Below are 19,982 nucleotides of genomic sequence, written 5' to 3'. Positions count from 1 at the left end.
CCACACCTGTAAATATACTTGGAGTTCAGTGCTTCTGCCAAAAAAGAAGACATTTGCTTTTTTTTTTTTTTTTTTTTTTTTTGGGAGGAAAAACATTTCAATTAACCCAAAAACAGGGTAGCAATGACACTCATAGGAAAAAAAGATTTTTCATTTCTGCAAGGTGTTTTGGTTCAGCTGTCTAATTTCATGTGTGTGCTCAGATGACTCAAAAGCAAATACTGTCACGCAGGTTTCTTCTCCTGCTCCTTTACAGGTGCATGCTGTAATGACTGCCCATCCATCAGCTTCATTCTTCCTGTGACAGGATGCTCTCCCCTAGAAAGCAGGAAGGCTGCTCTCAGATGCCCACAGAAAGAACGAGGTACATATTTCCCTACAGCCTCTTTCTTGTCTTATTGGCTGAGATGAAGCCTTGGCGATGTGGTGCTTTGCTCCTTCCTCTTTGGAGTCAGAGACCGTCTGAACTCCTGCATCAAGCAACACTGTGCAAGCGTAATGTTAAAAAAAATGAAGCTGTTTCTGGTGGGATTTGGAAGTCAACCAGACAGAGAGCAGCTCAATGATTCAAGAGCTGGAAACACTTTGAGAACTAAAACCATTGTTAAATACCTCTTGTGAAGTTAGTCCTAGGCTTTTTCTATCCCCCGTCTTGGTTTTGTGGGAAAGAAAGGGGGGAAAAAAAAGACCTTTAGCATTTTTAAAGGAGGAAGCAAAAAGTTATACAGAAAGAATGAAAAAATAATATGTTTTTTGCAGAAATAAGGGAGAGATTCTGCACTTTGGAGACTAATCCCATAGGGAGCCAGCAGCGAAGACGGGCAGTTTCACAGGTTGTCCTACCAAGTTCAGTGCTTTTGCTTTCTGATAGCTGCATTGCCCCGCGGGTGTTCAGAAAGAGTAATAGCGTTTCCAGCACAACAGGTTACCAATACTTTTGGCTTTATGAGGAAAATAAACACTGATCTGTGCCAACAACCAGTTAGATTGCGGTTTACCCGTCCAAGCACTGTATTTGAACCCAGCAGTATCCCACAAATGAAACACTGCCAAAGCGTATCCCATCAGCCAGCAGATCATTGGAGCAGAAACTTCTGCCTGGCAAGTGTTTGTATGGTTCCTGGACAGGCGATGCTGATCCCTGACTGTAGCTGGCAGTACCTGGCCAGCGTGCTGGCCTGATGGCTTGTGCTTCTTATAGCCTTGTTGCAGCGCTGAGAGGCACCGGGCAAGTCCCATCTTAGAGTCAGGCCCATCAGACTATGTTAGCCACCTTTCCATTACAGCCTTAGGTGCTGAGTGAAGATTATATTAACACAAGCTGATGCCTAAACTTCAGTAATTTCAGTACTGTAATTAGAAATTTCTTTTATGAAACACTCCCACAGTAAAGAAATACAAGTATTTACATGAATCAACAAAAAGAACGTGCCATACTGTAAATTTTGTTGCTTTAGCAAAACAGATTAGCATAAAATGTCACAGAGATGACTGCTTAAAATAATGCTAAAGAATGCTGACTTTAATAATAAAGAATGTGTTTGTATTTGTATTTTATTGACTGTTATGTTCCATGTACTGCAATATAGTAAATAATTTTTTACAATACTATTGATGCCACATGGGCCAAACCTAGCAAGCTGGTTAAAGTTAGGCCATATGCTATTTAAGTGATCGCTATAGACAAACTCAGTCTGATCAAGGTTAAAATCGCTTAGATGTGAAAACGTACAGAACAGTTACAACAACTGAGTTGTTAAACTCAGAGATTAAGGGCATTAACTACCATTTTAGTGCCGATTTCTCATAGAAGGATTTGAGTACCTGTTGTCCTATTATCTATGAACTAGGAGATAAGAAGTCTCCTCTTCAGCTGTGATTTAAGAGGCAGTCGAATGTAGCAAGATAAAGCTTAACTCCAAGAGGAGTGGAGTGATGCACCCAACCAATTAGGGAGAAGTAGTTCTTGTTAAATGCCTAAATCCTTTCCCTTTACCCCAATTTACCTACTCATCTTTGTGTATCTGGCCATTTTTCTTCTAACCATCCTTCCTAGCTGGCCCCCAAAAGAAGCTGGCCCACTACACCATCTTTGCATGATGAGTTAGTTCTCCCTGTTTTTTTCTGAGATGATTTGGATGCCAAATCCAGGTCTGAGTATTCCACTAAATGGCTTGACTGTCTTGGGAGGAGGTATGCAAAATACAAGTTGAGTGGCACCCAAACTCTATTGAGAGCCCTGGTTCTATAATATCATTCAAATTATTTTTTAAAACCTCATTTCCCTTCAGCTAAATGGAGTGTCTCTAAAATCACAGAGGATAACATAGGGGGGACATAACATAGGGATTTTTGTAGTAGATGCACAAACAATAAGGCTGGAAGAATACTTGGTTATACATTAAATGAAGGGAAAAAGCTAAACCAGCAGTGTTATTGCTGTTTACTTTTCACTTAAAACATTGCAAGAATTTAATGATATGTAAAATGCTGTAAGTGATTTCTTTTACAAGAGGTTCAACAATTTCAGAGGTAATTTGTAACATGCAACCCTTTGGGCATTAGCCAGTTACTTAAAAAGAGTCATATGGGGATTTGCTGCTGAAATATTTATGCAACATCACCATTTTCAACTATACTAGACTATAAAAGCAGTAGACATGTTATGCTTCTCCCTTCTTTCAGATTTGAATTATTTCAGTATTCCTTGAATTACTGTCAAGAGATAAGCACTATGGTTTGAAGAAAAAAAATCCATGCAGTTTTAAGACTTATTTTAAAATATAGACACTCCTTTCAAAACTTATGCAAAAAGTGGCTCCTGGTTCACTGCTGACGACCTTATTTCTTTCAGACTTCCACACACTTGTCATTTGTATTTTCTTTAAGTAGTGGCAAACATAAACGAGTCTAGCATGGGTACCAGTGGCACATCAACTGATCTGGAGTCATGTTTTTGTTACTCAGCACCTCACCCTTCCTCCAAGCCAAAAAAGTTCAAAATTCATTTGACTACAGAAAATTTACAGCAAGTTCCTCTCAGTTCTATAATGAAGACAACAAGAGGAAAAACATCCAGTATTCTAATAACAGGGAGTGGATAGGGGATAGAATTACAGAAAGATTTGAGAAGTTACTAATTAAAACCAAACCCACAAAAAAACTCCACAGAAGTATTTTGGAAACAAAGTGAGTCTAGATTTACGATAGCCTTTTAAATAGATTTCAACAAGCTTTAGACAAAGTCCTTAGTGGTTTAACAGGATCAGAAAAAGTAAATACTCCATTTTACCTCTTGGTCAGATGCTGAGACCTAGTGCTTTTCTACCTGTAGCAGTGACTGCCTTTCAACTCTGAATTTATTTACTGGTTTCTGTGAAATAGTCTGTTCAGTTCTTAATGAAAAACAGCATCCACTCTCAGCTCTGCTGGGAGTTTAGTTAACACAACTGCTGTCAGTGCTCTACAACTGAACTCCTCCTTCACTCCTCTCTCGAAGGGACTCTCTTGTTTCCACAAGTTGTAAAGGGTTAACTTTAGCAGCAGCTGTCCACTTGCTAACTAGAAATCCTCCCACTGGATTATTAACCGGTTGTTACTAACTTCTGAGAAAGCCAGGTAGTGCCAGGAGGAGAATAGTACAACGTCAAATAGCTGGCACCTTGCGTAAGTGTGGTTAATTATGGGCCTTATCATACTATAAGCAAAGAGAATGCAGCCATACCCTGACACTAGTGGAGAGAAACTAAGTGCAAAACTAATGTAGAATGGTGCAGCCAAACTTCAATTTTTATATATATTTATGTACACACACACATATATATACACACACATATAAATCAGTCAGGAATTAATACTTAAAGGAATAAATAATTTTAATTTAAGATTCAACTTTTTAAAGCACCTGTCCTTGTTGTAAGATTACCACACCTCTCTTACTATAGAAATTCATCGTCTCAGCTAGCATTAACAGTCTCTTAAATCCTGTAAAAATTTTACGTATTTGCACACTAGATCTTCATGACCTGTTACATCTTCCAAAGGAAAGAAGGTATTTTTCTGCATGTCTGTTCCCCAGGAGGACAGAAGGGAAGCCCGCTACTATTGCAGCTTCTAGGAAATAATGGCCATCAAAGAAATACAAATCAAAGCGGTGGCTGTTGTGTGGCTCCCAGCATGAGGGGACAGCACAGAGGACCTGCCACCTTGCTGATGCAGTCCTGGGGAGCTGGGAAGCCATCTAACTGCAGAGATCTTGAGGACAGGGGGAAATAGTTCAGTACCACATCAGCTTTTAACACGTGATTTTGTTCTGTATGGGAACAAAGATAAAACAACAAAAAAGAGAAGCCTTTCAAATGTATTCATGGTAAATAAAGTGGTTCTGCAGTATACTGGTAAGGGCACAGGACTAGGGTATTCATGGAGATGATGGCTTAATCCCTGCTTTGCAGCACACATAAGACTAGCATTTTCCTACAAATTAAATAATAGTAGTTTATACTTGCGTTGGGCAGCTTTCAGACACATAGTCATTTGCAATTCAGCAGAAGTCTCTCTCACTTTTTCTAAGTCATGAAGAACGGCACTTCTTTATTAACTAATCTGTCCTCAATGAAAAAAATAATTTCCCTGAATGCACTTCCCCCTACAGAGGGTATGCCCCTTCCCACGCCACGGTTTGGTCGACAGATCCAGTGTGAAGCAGTATTTACTTCTAGGTAGACTAAGTTAGGAAGGCAGGGGACTATAGACTCCTAGCATCTGTAGATAAAGTCAGACCCATAATACAAACTTGCAATTATAATTCATTTGCTTTTAGCTATAGATCAGTCATGACACCTGTTAAACTTCTTTTTTGAGAAGGGAAGCACATGGCAGTACCACTCATACTAGCAGATTTTGTTATTGAGGAGATGGGACCATGGCTCACAAGGCACAAAGATGCTCAGCATTATTGTCCTCACCCCTAGAACAGTTACCACCTTAGTCTGTCACTTATGTCATTGTTCAAAAGCCCAGGGCCTTTCAATAGTATAATACATCTTTTACAGTTAAGTACAGCTTAGAGTATATTTTTCCCTTAGGCTACGATTTTTTTCACTTAATGGAGGTGCTTATACATTATTCATTTGTTTTTCTTCAGTTTAGTAACAGCAGAGTAGTTCCCTGGCTTTTATTTGAGGTGCATAAAATCACATTTGCTTACACAAATCTGTTCATCTTTACAGTTACCTTATTCACTCTGCTTCAAGCAGATCTACCAGAGCACCAAACAAAAAGCAGCATACCAAAGAAATGGGCTCCTGAAATGAATAAGCGTGATCATCAGATACAATGCATCCCCACGTCGTTAAAAGTATGAGCTACCTTCTGTGTTGTATTTTCTTTATTACTAGTATTTTGCATGATCCATATTGACAATAGAGAAAAAAAGTTTATTCTGGTTAGCAAAGATTGGGGTTGTCTTGTGTGTCGCGTGTCACTGCACACAGTGAGAAAATTCCTACCCTCTCCCAAAGGCATCTAAGTCTATACAAGTTTAAAAACTTAGGGGAAACTCCAAGTTCACCACAAAAAACTATGCCAGAATTTGTAGGTCTCAATCAAGACCGGACCCCTAAGCTTGTAGGCCACCTGCTGCTCAGGAGGACATTTCTAGCAGCAGGCTCTTGGCAGCAATCTGCTAAGCACATGGAATTCGCATATCATATTTCAAAAAGACATAACCTTTCAGATACATTGCCTGCAAATCCTTGACACCTAACTTTGGCAGTCAGGGTCAAACAGGATGAACAGGGAAGTGTACAACTCTCACATGACCGAAGCTTTCATTATGCCAGTTCCTGCTTTTTTTAATTTTTTTAATTTTTTTTCTTTCAAAGGGATGCTATGCCAGTGTATTAATTTTATTAATAGTACCTTTACTCTGTATTGAGATATTGCCTTCGGCCCAGGATATCTTTTGTCTAAGGGAACTTCTTTGACCCTAGAAAGTGATAGTGCAAAAAGCTAAGCCCTTTTACTAAGGCTTTAGATTTTTGTGCTGCTGTTTATGGAGTTCCCTTTTCAGTTTTCGTTTTTTGTTGGTTTCAGGGTTTGAGGTCTGCCTACAATTCCACTGCAACTTCCTTGGCCATGGCAACTAATTTTGAAGGGTACTAAATATGAGAAGCATTTGAAGACTGCTGTCTATCTAAAATGAAGAAAGCTAAATAAAAAGCTAAGATTGCCAACAACCTGTTTGCAAGAACTAAGATGTATTTCTAAAATGAATTTACCTGCATATTTCATCTTTATTATTTTCTTACTGTTCCTTAATTCCTGTCAATTTGTGCAATTTCTCTCTTTGCTTTGAAATTCTTGTCCAAGAACTTCAGTCGTTAGTCTTGCACAGGTGCTTCCCCCTGAGAGGTCAGAGACCAAACAAGCTACAGACTTCCCTGGGGAATTCTATAGAGCCCAAACCAAAAATGCTTCTAGTAACAAATGAAGCCAAAGAGGGAAGAAGGAGGTCTGTGCTAATTAAAAGTAGTGTTGCCAGTTAGACAAGAATAATATTAGGAAACCTTTTTGTGATCTCTGGACTTTCATTAAAAATACTTGCAAGTTTTAATACAGCTGTTAGAGCAGAAAGAGGGGGAAAGTGGACCCTGAGCATAGTTTAATCTTTCAGACAAAGAGGCATGATCGTATGACAGGAGGCAGCGGGCCGCTGAATGCCAACTTAATCAAATCAGAGCCATCATGGATGCTTGTGAACCTCAGCACCCTTTTTGCTCATGTATACCTGGATCTGCGCAGCTATTACCTTTGTCACCGAGCTTCAGAGAGGCGGTTTAGAAGAGATGACTGAAACGTGTATGCTGTTGCAAAAAAAGATTATATAGGACTGCAGACCAGCCAGGTTCATATCACCGTTTGCTTTAAAAAAAAAATCCAAACCAGCAACAACAACAAAACCCTTCACCTTCCTCCAAACACATCACTCAACACCCTCTACGTGATTCACAAAAACTCACAGATAAGCAGTCCCACGAGTGGAAGGAACACAAAACTTGTTGCCCAACAGACCCTGGTTGAGGATCCAGCTCTTGTATGGATTCTGCTATGCCACAGCCCCTCCACCAGCAGTACAGCAATAGATTCTTTATTCCCACAGCTGCTAAGGTCCTAGAACTTTTGTAAAAATGTTTGGTTTTACAATTCTATTCCATTGTGATTTTTTTCTGAAATTAGGTAACTCTTTCAAGAGGAAAGAACGGACTGATTGCATAATCCTGCATGCCTTGCTGGTGTAGGAAGCCATATCCCAACACTTTGTATACTCCCACAGAGGTACTACTCTCTACCAAAACTAGCTAGCTAGCTAGCAATTGCACTGTTCTGGGTAACTAACTGGGAATTGGTAACTAACAAAACTTACTGGGAATCACTGCCGGAGTCACAAAAAGTGGTTCACCTACAACTGCAGAGAATCCTAAAATGGACGTCTTCACAAGGTTCCTTTCATACACAGATATTTGTTAATTAAATCTCCTGTCTGACCTGTGCCAATGATGCGCATACCACCTTTCAGAGGTAGTGAGGGGGTGGAGGTGTAGAAGAAAAGAAGAAATTTTTGCCTATAGACTCATAACACATGGTTCACGCACAACCTGCAGGACTACTCAGAAAGCATCAGTAGTTCTTTAGGAGCTGGATTCCACAGCATCTGGAATATCTCAGACTCTCACTAGCTTGTAACATAGTTTTTCTGGCCAGAGTAATCTAGCCATGTAAATATTGAAATACACCAACATTTGCTCATGTACACATAAAGAAGCCTACCTTCTGCTCTCATCCCACATTTACCACTGATGTTTTTATTCTCCTCAATGTGATATTAGCTATCAATTCTATTTTTCAGTGTTTGTATGCTCACTGCTGTTGTAGGACACATCAACACCCCCCTGCCAAAGATCTTAAGACATGAAGGCTAGGCAGTGAAAGGGACAGAAGTTATGCAGTTGTCTTTAGCCTGACAACAAAGCTGAAAGTTTTCATTACCTCCTCCCTCATCTCCACTCTACCAGATACCCCAAACCTTTGCCCACCACCACAGTAGTGCCCTCCTAAATACTTGCATCCAATAGACCTGTCTTCATCTCTGGGATGTGTTCCACCGCACATGCAAAACTGGCAAAAATTTACAGTTATTCCTACTAATTCTCAACTTTTGTTGCACACTTCTGGAAGTCATGTCCAAGCCCAACTCCTTTGCAGTGTAAGTCTACAGTTCTGAAGACATTAATCACGTGTTACTCCAATGCATGGGATGTACATTGCATTTGTATGTGCGAGAACTAAAACAGACCAAAATTCTTCTCCCAAGAAACAGTTAGCATTAGCACTTCACTGGGAATAGAAGTCTTGTAAATATTACTTTGGCACGTCAGTTATCAAGTTTCCTTTTTAGGACACTTTGTCCTCAAGAGTTTTTACTAAAAGGCCCAGTTCATTAAATCTGAACATCTGTCTAGCTTCTATTTGCCACGTATGGAAAAAAAATAAATTGACAGGATGATGCTATGTGCAAAGTAATTGCAGAGGAAACAGATGTCAATAAATAAACCCAATGCTTGGTGCAGTAAAAGGTACACCTTTATCTTCCTAAAAACAGTAAATAAACTTCAAAGTTTTAGTGCCATTAGCAGGACTTAACATTAGCCTTTGTGCACAGTTACATGGTCACCCGTTTCTGGATGAGTAAGTTTGTGGAGAAATACTGATTTCTTCACGTTGTCCTTAAAAATGTCCACATATAGCACCTAAATCCATATGCCAGTACATAAATAACCAGCTTAATTTTAGAGCTTGGAGAATGCATTAGCTTCTATCAAATTTCTTGATGCTTCACATATTGTAGTACTTAGATAGTTGTTTGCATCCCTAAACAAGAGCACACCCTCCTGAATTTTTAAAATCCTGTCTGTTTAAACTAGTTAGTTTATGTGTTCTGTGAATGAGTGAAACAGCTACTGGTAATGTAAGCAAAAAAGCATTGTCTAATTTGATCAGCCAATTACAATGTCTTTGGTTGAACCCTCCAAACAACTGAATTTGAACTGTATTTGAATTATCTGCTGCTGTCATTGCAGATATTAAGTCCCCATTCTCTTAAATAAGTTGAATTTTACTTGAGACTCTGTATCCATCTTGAGGAATTTTTCTGAGTCTTTCAAATTTCAGTACAGATTTAGCAAAGAAGACAGGAAGGGCTAGGGAAGATAGTACATTTTTTTTCTTCTCCGAAGCAAAAACAGGAAAACCAGCAATGCAAGAGGAAGGGTTGCTTAGCACTAGACCACATAAGGAAGACAGATGTCCTCCTGCAAGATCTCTTGAAACGGAAGGCTTCTGTTGTCTGCTAACAAAATTAGTTGCAGAAAGAACAAAGACCAGCTGTCCTTCCAGTCACTCCAGTGATTGCTGGAGGTAAATGTCTGACAGTACAGCAACAGAAAACAAATGAAAAAAAAAAATAAAAATCAAGGCCTTAGCAATAAGGTGAAATTGGACATGAAAATAAATAGTTCTGCCTTAATTACTGTATTCTCTGACAAAGAAATGGAGTCTCTCTCAAACATGTGTTTGAAAGCCAAGATGGTATAATCAAATCTACTTGAATTGCTGCAGAACTGTTTTTCTTGAAATAAGTTAATGCTAAAAGGAAAATATGAAGGTCATATTAAGTACTTATTAAGGATGTATCATACTTATATTATCATATAAGTATCATATTGCAAAATTAGTTTAAGTATCAAAATATGTTCAAGTATTATATTGCAAAATAAATCTTCACTTGTTTCCCTTGTAGAACACAGCCCTCTACCTACTCTCATGTGAAGCATTATCTTGGCAGCTGGAGTGCAAGATACAGTGCTGACTACAACCAAGAATGAAGGATAATCTCTGTCCTCTAGTAGATGGGGCCGGTAACATAGTGACCAAGGATGAGGAAAAGGCTGAGGTACTTAATGCCGTCTTTGCCTCAGTCTTCAGCAGTAGGACCTGTTGTTCCCTGAATACCCAGACCCCTGAGCTAGAAGACAGGAATGGGGAGCAGAATGAAGCCCCTGTAATCCAAAGGGAAATGGTGAGGGACCTGCTTCAGCACCTGGAGGTGCACAAATCTGTGGGGCCAGATGGGATCCACCCAAGGGTACTGAAGAAGCTGGTGGAAGTGCTCACCAGGCCACTTTGCATCATTTATGATCAGTCCTGGGTAACCGGGGAGGTCACAGCTGACTGGAGGTTAGCAAATGTGACACCCATCCACAAGAAGGGCTGGAAGGAGGATCCAGGGAACTACAGGCCAGTCAGTCTGACCTCGGTGCCTGGGAAGGTCATGGAACAGATCATCCTCAGTGCCATTACACGGCACATGCAGGAGAACAGGGTGATCAGGCCCAGTCAGCATGGGTTTGTGAAGGGCAGGTCATGCCTATCAAACCTAATATCCTTCTATGATAAGGTGACCCACTTAGTGGATGAGGGAAAAGCTGTGGATGTTGTCTACCTGGATTTTTGCAAAGCTTTTGACACTGTTTCCCACAGCATTCTCCTGGAGAAACTGGCTGCTCGTGGCCTGGACAGGTGTAGTCTTCGCTGGGTAAAAAACTGGCTGGATGGCCGTGCCCAGAGAGTGGTGGTAAATGGAGTTAAATCCAGTTGGTGTCTGGTCACAAGTGGTGTCCCCCAGGGCTCAGTGCTGGGGCAGGTTCTCTTTAATATCTTTATCAATGATCTGGATGAGGGGATCAAATGCACCCTCAGTAAGTTCGCAGATGACACTAAACTGGGTGGGCGTGTTGATCTGCTTGAGGGTAGGTTGGCTCTGCAGAGGGGTCTGGACAGGCTGGACCGATGGGCTGAGGCCAATAGTATGAGGTTCAACTAGGCCAAATGCCGGGTCCTGCACTTGGGTCACAACAACCCCATGCAGCGCTACAGGATTGGGGCAGAGTGGCTCGAAAGCAGCCCTGCAGAAAAGGATCTGGGGGTGTTGGTTGACAGCTGGCTGAATATGAGCCAGCAGTGTGCCCAGGTGGCCAAGAAGGCCAACAGCATCCTAGCCTGTATCAGGAATAGTGTGGTGAGCCGGACTAGGGAAGTGATCATCCCCCTGTACTCGGCACTGGTGAGGCCCCACCTCAAGTACTGCGTTCAGTTCTGGGCCCCTCACTACAAGAGGGACATTGAGGTGTTGGAGCGTGTCCAGAGAAGGGCTACAAAGCTGGTGAGGGGTCTGGAGGACAAACCTTATGAAGAACGACTGAGGGAGCTGGGGTTGTTTAGGCTGGAGAAGAGGAGGCTGAGGGGAGACCTTATCACCCTCTACAACTACCTGAAAGGAGGTTATAGAGAGATGGGGGCTGGGCTCTTCTCCCTGGTGACAAGTGATAGGACAAGAGGAAACGGGTTCAAGTTATGTCAGGGGAGGTTTAGATTGGATATTAGGAAACATTTTTTCACTGAAAGGGTTATTAAACATTGGAATAGGCTGCCCAGGGAGGTGGTGGATTCACCATCCCTGGAGGTGTTTAAAAAAAGGGTAGATGTGGTACTTAGGGACATGGTTTAGAAGAGGTTTTTGTCAGGGTAGGTTAATGGTTGGACTTGATGGTTGGAAGGTCCCTTCCAACCTCAGCAATTCTATGATTCTACCTTCAGAGCACGCAGATAGAGTAGGAAACACAGACTGGGTCTGTCTGTCCTTAGCATAAAGCAGTAATAAAGAAGGAGGGTCCCAGCCCTATGTAATGTTACCTTGCGGCTTTACAGTCCTGATCAGAGGCTGGTGCAACTAAGGGCTTTGGTTTAGGCTTACTGCCTAAACAAGGTTCGGGACTCTGCAGGAATACTGTGCCACATACAGCCGTGTCTGCCCAACAACAACTGGAAGTGTGGTAGGGAGAAATGAAGTATATAACTGGATTTGGTTAGTCTGGGTGACAGCAGTTTCTGGCCTGAACTGCACTGTCACAGAAAGACATGTCAGTCCTCCACAGACATGAGACTTCAGTGGCTACCCCGGCCAAACACCGCAACTGCTGGCACTTCCATGCAGGTAAGCTGCCTTGCGCTGATGTAAGCTGTGGTGTCCTCACAAACAACAAGGAAAGCATCCAAACAACAGAGCTCATGAGTGAGTAATAAATATTGATCCTTTACCTCTGGTCATGGTATGAAACCTAGCCAACACCCAGAAGTTTTGTTTCAGCTGCAGCTCCCAGCGTCATTTCTCTCAGAAGTCACAGAATCAGAATTAAGGGCCACTTGCTGGATAGTTAGAGGAAACATTCTAAACAGTATCGAGAGTTTGGTGACTACTATTAAACCATTGACAATGGCCATTTCACTCTCCTTTGTAAATGTGGAAGCACTTAAGAAAATGGAATAACAAAGCATGATTGCTGCTTGAGGACAGGTAACACTGAAGAGTTGCAAAGATTATTATTTTTTTTAATAAAAATCTGTTTCTTTACACCAAAAATACTGAAAAATCTGGAGTTATTTTGTTTTCACACCGCAGAAGTTCTTTTATAAGTTTGTGAAGAGCCTGTGAAAATCTCCTGTTTTAAGATTGAGATCATCAAATGTCAACAGGACTTATTTTTCTGAAACTACCGTTGCCGCTGGAAGGTAACACGTTGTTGAAAAGACAAGGTGTGACATAAGGGACTCATTAGCAAAATGCAGGTGATGATACTGTGACCAGCTTCCGAACTGTCTTCAATCTGTGTCAGAAAATCCTGTTCACAAAGCATTACTTTAGCTTTTCTTTTACCTACTGGCAAGTGTTGCTTGCAATGAAAAACATGAGAACACAAACCCAGTATTTCAAATCAGCACCTATATCAAGGAAGCTCAACTCATTTTTAATGAGGTTTGGGGAGCGGGGAGGTGGAGATGGGTAGTGGGGGGATGCTCATAATCATGGGGTACAAAAACTTTCCCTGCTACTCACAGCACAGCCAAGAGAAGAAACCTGTCATTTAATTATAGCACATAGAAATTGGTTTTTAACCTCACAAGTCAGTAGCCCTACAGGAAACACTAATTTCTGCCAATAGACTGAAATTCCAGAGCAGTTTAATATGAACAAATTGATTAAGAAAGGAGAAAAGCAAACTACTGACAGTTCAGCAACTGAACTGTTGGGAGCACAAGGCTGTCTTCGGGCAGCTGGCTAAATACCACCTACAATAGCCTTCTAGAGCAGAAAACTGAGCCTGCTGGGAGATCCAAGCACTTCTTTAAACTTAGTATTAACAGCATATCCGTTAGGGGAAGTGAAAACTTAAATTAGGTTGCTATAAATACTGTCAATCCCAGTGTCATAAGAGGGAAGTTCAATTAGCTCAGACTGGTCCCAAAAATCATATTCTGAAAATGAGATAATGATGAAACACCACATGTGGTTTTTTTTAAATTAGCTATTCTGTCAGTAGCTCAGAGGGAAAGCTGGGCAGTGTCAGAAACCAGGAGTCTTTTCTGTTAAAATGCAGCAGCTGTTTGTAAGGGCTTGTTGAAATCACCATGAAACTTGAACTGTACTGGAGAGAAGACTGTGAAACAAAATAGCCTTAAAGAGCAGCTGTGTCTGAGGAGTTCAGCTTCAGTGCTTTTCAACCCTGAGCTCCTCTCAGAGAGCTTTTTTCAGCCTCAGGAAAGAATTCTCTCGGCACCAGGGTCAGAGGAACTTTTAAAACCTCCCTGGGTCAGAAAGCTCATTTATCTGTTTTGATTTCTTGCTAAGACTAACCCACCGGACTTTCAAGAACTGATAGTGGTCCTCTCACTGCTAAGTGACTGAAGCAGCCAACTACCAGGGAGACAACACTTGACCTTGTATATTTAAAAATAAAAAAATCTAGGATTACTTACAATGCAAGTTAAACCACCTTATATTCCGTCTCCTCTGCTACAAAGGGCACAGTGTAGGAGTCTCCTGAATGTTGCCTTTCCCTAATGAGGTTAAAAAATGCACAACTATAAGCATTCTGAAAGGATTGCCGAATTCTGAGACATCTTTCTGGGTGTTGCCACTATGTATTTACACAGAATCCCAGCACACGTTACTTTACAGAAGTTTCCAGATATGCAATTAATACAAATAGGAGACTTTGTTATACATAGACCATAATATTGGCTTTGTAGTACTGGCAAGCAATTCACTTCTGTAAAAACTTTTGCAAAAGCTAATCCAGGTGGCATGAGGAAAGGAGGTGAGAACTCCTTGATGAGATACCTACAGAGGCACAACACAGCCAGGTCCCAGGAAGAGCCGATGAGAGCAGCAATTGAGTTCTGCATGGTATCTAGCTCATCTGCCACAGCTTCTCTCTTCCTTAACTGCTGGCATATGTGGGGCAAGAACAGATGCATAGTCAGTCAAAAAAACACCCAGAGAGTGTAAAGCCATTTAGTGTCCAAACATTTATTTACACAGATATCAGAAACCATGTGGGTATACAAGGGCTGCAGAAATTTTGCAATATTTGCAATAAGTGAGGTTAGCTATATGTGTGTAGGACATATTGGCAGTCTGGGGCCCAACCCTAATTCGGGGTGTTTGAGAAGCATAGCACTCAACAGGGATTTGAACAAACCACAGCAGTTCTGCACAGTGACAGCCTCCAGAACTGTAGCATTAGTCCTCCCTCCACCCTTTTCCAGGTCTGAACTCAAAACAGCAGCTTGCGGATGGAGTAAGGGACCAAAGAAGCTCAGAGAGGGTGCTTAGCTCTTTCTCTGCATTAGCCCCAAACTCACCAGCCCTCTCATCCCTCGGCCAGAAGGGGGACATTCAACTGGATCTGCGGAGCTCCTCGGGGAAGAGTTTGGCTCTCCGTCTGCAGCCCTGTTTGCAGCCTCACACCTGTTATTTGTCACAAGACAAGACAGGACGAGGGTTGGCTCACCAATGTGAGGGCAGCATCTGCTCCTGGGTGGATTTATAGGAAGGTGGCATTTAGACAGGCCTGTCAGAACCCAGCCTTGGTTAGTCACAGCAACTACAACCAAAGCTGGAAAAAAAAAAAAAAAAGGAACATCAAATAACAATAGGTAGCACATTTATAAAGGAAAAGATATTTATTTCTGACCAATACAAATCAAATCTTCTTTCACCCTCACAAGTACAGAGCTATCAGTGCAGTATGCCCCCCAAATCTGACCTTTCTACTTTCTGGGTCATTTTAATACTACATTAGGTCAAAAGGGGAGAGGAGGAGAGAAGAAACTGAAAGATGGGAGTTCATGCTTGGGAACTTTCAAGCCCACTTGAGTATAAGCAGTCCTTGCCTCCCATAACTTAAGTGATATTTTCACCATTTATAACATGTTCCATCTGAACACTTCACAGCATTTCACACTCAGTTCTCACAACATTGCACATAACTGCCTACGTGGGCATCTCAAGCTCACATGGTATCAAACAGAGTTAACACGATAGCACAGTATTAGGGTCAAGGCTGAGCAAAGCCTTGCCTCTTTCACATGCCTCCACAAAGCCTCCATCCCCATTACCGCAGCTGCTCTGTCACATCCCTTTCTGCTGCTTGGTTTGCTAGAAGAAGCGGTGCCAGAAGGAGGTTTGGAAGGGAAGGGTTCAGAGAAGGACTGTGTGGCTGCCACTTTCATTTTTGGAACTGGAGAGCAGACTCAGCAGGAATGGGAGCGGGGAATCACAGATCTCCATTGGCAGCACGTTGTACTGGAGGCAAGGCAGTCAGCCAGGACAAGGCTAAGAGGTTTCCATTTCTAATACTTTCTGCGGGTGCAATGCCCTGTTGAGAGAAGCAAGTCAGAAGGATATAATTTCATAATACATGTTTATTCTGCTTACTGGCAACTGAGAGTATGAAGGAAATAAACTTTATTAGCATGCGTGGGATGTTGCTATTTGTAGGATGTTTTCCAGGTCCATAATCTGGACTGCAATGGGTTGAAAGATTAGTATAACAGAGAACCCATGAAATATCATATTACCGAAAGGCTGGAGCTGTATAAATTTAAAAATTAAGTGAGAAGAAGGTGCTTAAAAATGCTGCAGGCTGTCAGGGCCCTATGCGAGGAGTGGAGTCTCTGCAATCCTCAGGGTTTGGCTGCCTGTGTTCAAGGTCGGCTGTGCCACAGCACAGCCATGCAGCCATGGGTGAAACTCCCGTGAAAACAGCTGTGTTGCAAAAAAGAGCTGTGAGATGCCGCATGGAGCACCTCTTCCTCCTTGGCTCAGGAGCTGCATTTAAGCTCAGGCTCTAGCTCCTCAGTCCTTGCCTGAGCCATCTTGCAGATATGCGCTTCCTGGCCTTGTGCCTTGCTGACCCTGCTCCCCTGAGTTGGCTCCCTGGCTTGACCGCCTACTAGCCCCATTGGTGCGGATGGTGCAGTGGCCACAGCTCCCCTGGGTGCCCCTCCTCACTGTCCCAGCCCTGTGCATCTCTCCTTGTTGGGGTGCAGTAGTCCTGTGTCCTTGTCAGTGAGGGCATGGCCCTGCCTCTCTGTCACCCTTGGCTTCCAGAACTTGCAGAGCAGCTGGTCCCTGGCAAAGGATGTCTTGAAAACAAAATATCTTTTGAACCAGAGAGAGACGTATCATGTATGAGCATCACAAACTCACGCGGAGGATGTACCAGGCTACCACTTCCGTGGTTGCTTTTGTGCTTTCTTTCAGGGATGCCTTCCCTGAAATGTTCTGAGCACCGGCTATCCTTCCCTCCCCTGCATACCTTCTTTCATGAGGCTAACAAGCACCCATCATGCCAGGGATGGAAATCAGGACAGCCTGGTGGATTCCTTCAGAATTGGTTCATGTTTAAGTGGGGGTGGCAGGTGGGGAAATCCATGAAGAGCAGACCTTTCTTCTCACCCTCCCTATAAAACTGCATACCAATCAGCCTGCACAGCCTGTGTGGGATCCCAGGAGTTCTCAAAAACAGAAATCAGGATGAATTCTCAAATTATATCTGCTTCAGGGAAGGGATATTCCCTCTGACATATTTGTTCAGCTCTGCTGTGCTGCAGCCCCTAGGCATCAAATCAACTAGTAATTTCAGTTCCGTTTTCAGAATGTGTCAGAAATCTCTGAAGACATTCACTGAGAACTGGTTGCAATCATTCCAGAGAATTTAGTGCCCATTAGGGGCCTTTAATTTCTTTAACTTGTGAGGATTGTCTGGGCAGAAGAGTTGGTCTAATCTAGAGCGCTTTCAAAGTGCTGTTGATTTTGATCACCTCCAGTAGATCAGGCACTTGCTACTTTGCTCTTCACTTTCATACAGCACAATAGGAAAATCAAATGCTATCTGGGTCACCGAATCTTTGCATTTTTTGCAATCTTAAGAAATATTTTTTTGCTGAACAGTAAGAATAGGAAACACTCTCATTTTTCTTCTCTCACCCAAAAGATGTATTTAAATGCTGGGAATTGTTTCTTTAACCAATCTCCACAAAATCTTTTGAAATACATAATGACACATTGCAAAGACATATGTGGGAGTTTCTAGAGCAAGTTGCCATGTATCTTTTTAGCATGTGAACTAGGTAACAAAAAGGTTGCTATGGTAAGCATGCAGTCTTTTGATTTTTAAAAATGCAGCACCATATTCCATAATCACACAAACTTCTGCAAGTTGCTGGCATATAAATGCTGCTACTCCGAGCTATCTCATCTCTCAAATTCAACCTTTTTTTAAACTCTAATTTCCTTGAGGAACAGAAATTTTTAACTCTCAACACTAAATTTTCAAACAATGCAGCTGTTTATGTATAAGTACTGAGTTGCCCACACACCACTCACACTTGCTTTCCAAAAGAAAAGACTTTAAGGTGTCTCAGCCATGCAATTGGTAGGATTATACTAGTTTAATAGCACACACATTACAGTCCTGTTCTGTCATATATATCAACTTTTTCACACATTTTGGCCAAGATTCTGTTTTCAACAACTACTGTATATTGACAGGAGTCCACTTGGCAGCAGCACTGGACCCTAAGGCCTGTCACTACTGCTCCTTATCCAGAAGTCATTCAGTGTTATTACAAGGAGTTGTTAGTTTGATAGTCTCTCTATTTTCCCCACCCCATCACATCCATTTTCATTTAATAAAATCATCTCATCTACTCTCATACTCTACTCTGTCCCAGCTGACGTTCAGTCTCAGCAAATTACTTTAGAAGGCACCACACTGTGCAAAAGGGTGAGGAATATATTTCCAGAGCTTTTCAACATCCCCCAAACATTCTTTTCTTTGTATGAGAGGTGCTGTTCTTCCATAGAAACTTCTGCCTTTTTGCAGTTACTCCGTGGCATCTCTTGGTTTCCTTTGGGTACTTACGGCATCAACTACACTGCAAAGAAGCATTGCTCTGTGCTTATTACCATCTCTGTACGTAAACTAAATACTGTGGCCTATGACTGGCTGAAGAATGATCTCTCTGTTTGGAAAGGTTCACAGTAAACCACGGAAGCACAGAAGCATGTCTTCTTTTTTTTTTTTTTTCTGTTTTAAGAAAGACTTCTCACCTTTTATTCCAGTAGAACACAAGTTTTCTATTATCAGGACTTGTTTATGCTCATTTGGTGGAAGTCTATTACATTTGACACAGTGCAACACAGGCCCTAGACATTATTGTAGGGCATCAAGGACTTCAGAAGGTAATGCAACACTGGTATGAATTACACTGAAGTGGCTTGTACTTCATATGTGGTCCTTAGGGACATGATTTAGTGGTAGTTTTGGCAGCATTTTGTTCATGGTTGGACTCGGTGATCTTAAAGGTCCTTTCCAGCCTGGACGATTCTACGATTCTATGGCATACCAGACCAGATATTGCTCCCCATATACTTGGCTTGCTTCCTAGGTGAAAGAGTAGTCCCTTGCTGCTTTTGGAAGCGCAGACAGAGGACAACCTTTCCCAAGTTCAAGTGCCTTCTCAAGTAATTCATATTGTTTCCTTAGCTGCTTCTATTTTGTGTGATCTTTCTCACATGAATAGAGTTTCTGATAATGTTTGAAATTTGCTGATCTGGAGAGCTCAAATCCATCTTTCTCTCAGAACAGAGATGCAACCTATGAATATATAAGAACAATTACAGCTTTGACCATGCCTGATATAAATTAACCCTGGTAAAGCTGCAAAAAATACCCAAAAGTGCCTTTCCTCAACACTGCCATCAACTCTTCCAAATGCTGTATTGTCCACAGACTGGATACTAGTCATAGTTTTTCTCCATCAGATTACCTAGCAGGATAACCAAGAGTTATTCCCCCAGTGTTTTGAAATCTCCACTGTGATTATAGAGTAAGTGGAATTTGACATTGGTCCTGCCCCAGTCCTTTGCAGATAAGAAGTTCTCTTCCTGAATGAGTCTCCAAGTCATCATGAGGACTTCTGCCTCATGCAAATTCAAAGAGACAAGATCAGATCTACAAAAAAAAAACCAAACCCCACTCCAAAAAGTCCAAGACAGCAATGCCAGCAAATTCTCATGTTTGTTAATATTGCTGAGCACAGTTATGACATAGCGTTCTCAAACCTACTCCGAAAATCTTTGTTGCAATCTAAGGTCAACTGAGCGGCTGCAGAACTAAACCAAATATTTGGTTTAGTTGGAGTGTTGCATTTTCTCACTTTAATTAGCCCAGAAGCTCCCATAGTAAGACAAGACAAATAACATAAGTAGAATTAAAACTGCTGACAAGGTTTATTCCACATATAAATAAAACAGAGTTGAACATAGCATGAAAGGTCTGAAGGAAACAAGCATTTAAAAAAGGCTCTTCTCCCCCATTCCTCACCCTATGCTTTAAAAAAAAAAAAAAAAAGGAGGCAAATTAGAGACAAGGATTTTTTTTTCTCAAGTGCTGCATGTAGAATGTGGTTGCAGAGAGTAGGGCATTTTTTTCAGAAGTTTCTCCATTTCCCCTGGA

The 19,982-nt window shown here is 41.7% G+C and overlaps 1 long non-coding RNA gene across 1 annotated transcript in view; it reads right to left on the bottom strand.

The window, feature by feature from the left end:
- Positions 1 to 15,010, bottom strand: part of LOC128902274 (uncharacterized) — a 36,638-nt gene extending 21,628 nt beyond the window's left edge. Inside the window, exons 1-3 of the long non-coding RNA XR_008463720.1 lie at positions 14,821 to 15,010; positions 14,301 to 14,400; positions 13,933 to 14,013 (exon numbers count right to left, since the gene is read on the bottom strand). This is a non-coding gene — a long non-coding RNA (uncharacterized LOC128902274). The remainder of the gene's footprint in view (positions 1 to 13,932; positions 14,014 to 14,300; positions 14,401 to 14,820) is intronic.
- Positions 15,011 to 19,982: the final 4,972 nt, after the last annotated feature.

The sequence above is a fragment of the Rissa tridactyla genome, chromosome Z (genome assembly GCF_028500815.1).
Source record: "Rissa tridactyla isolate bRisTri1 chromosome Z, bRisTri1.patW.cur.20221130, whole genome shotgun sequence".
Classification (NCBI taxonomy): Eukaryota; Metazoa; Chordata; class Aves; order Charadriiformes; family Laridae; genus Rissa; species Rissa tridactyla.
This window is presented reverse-complemented; position numbering and strand designations above follow the sequence as displayed.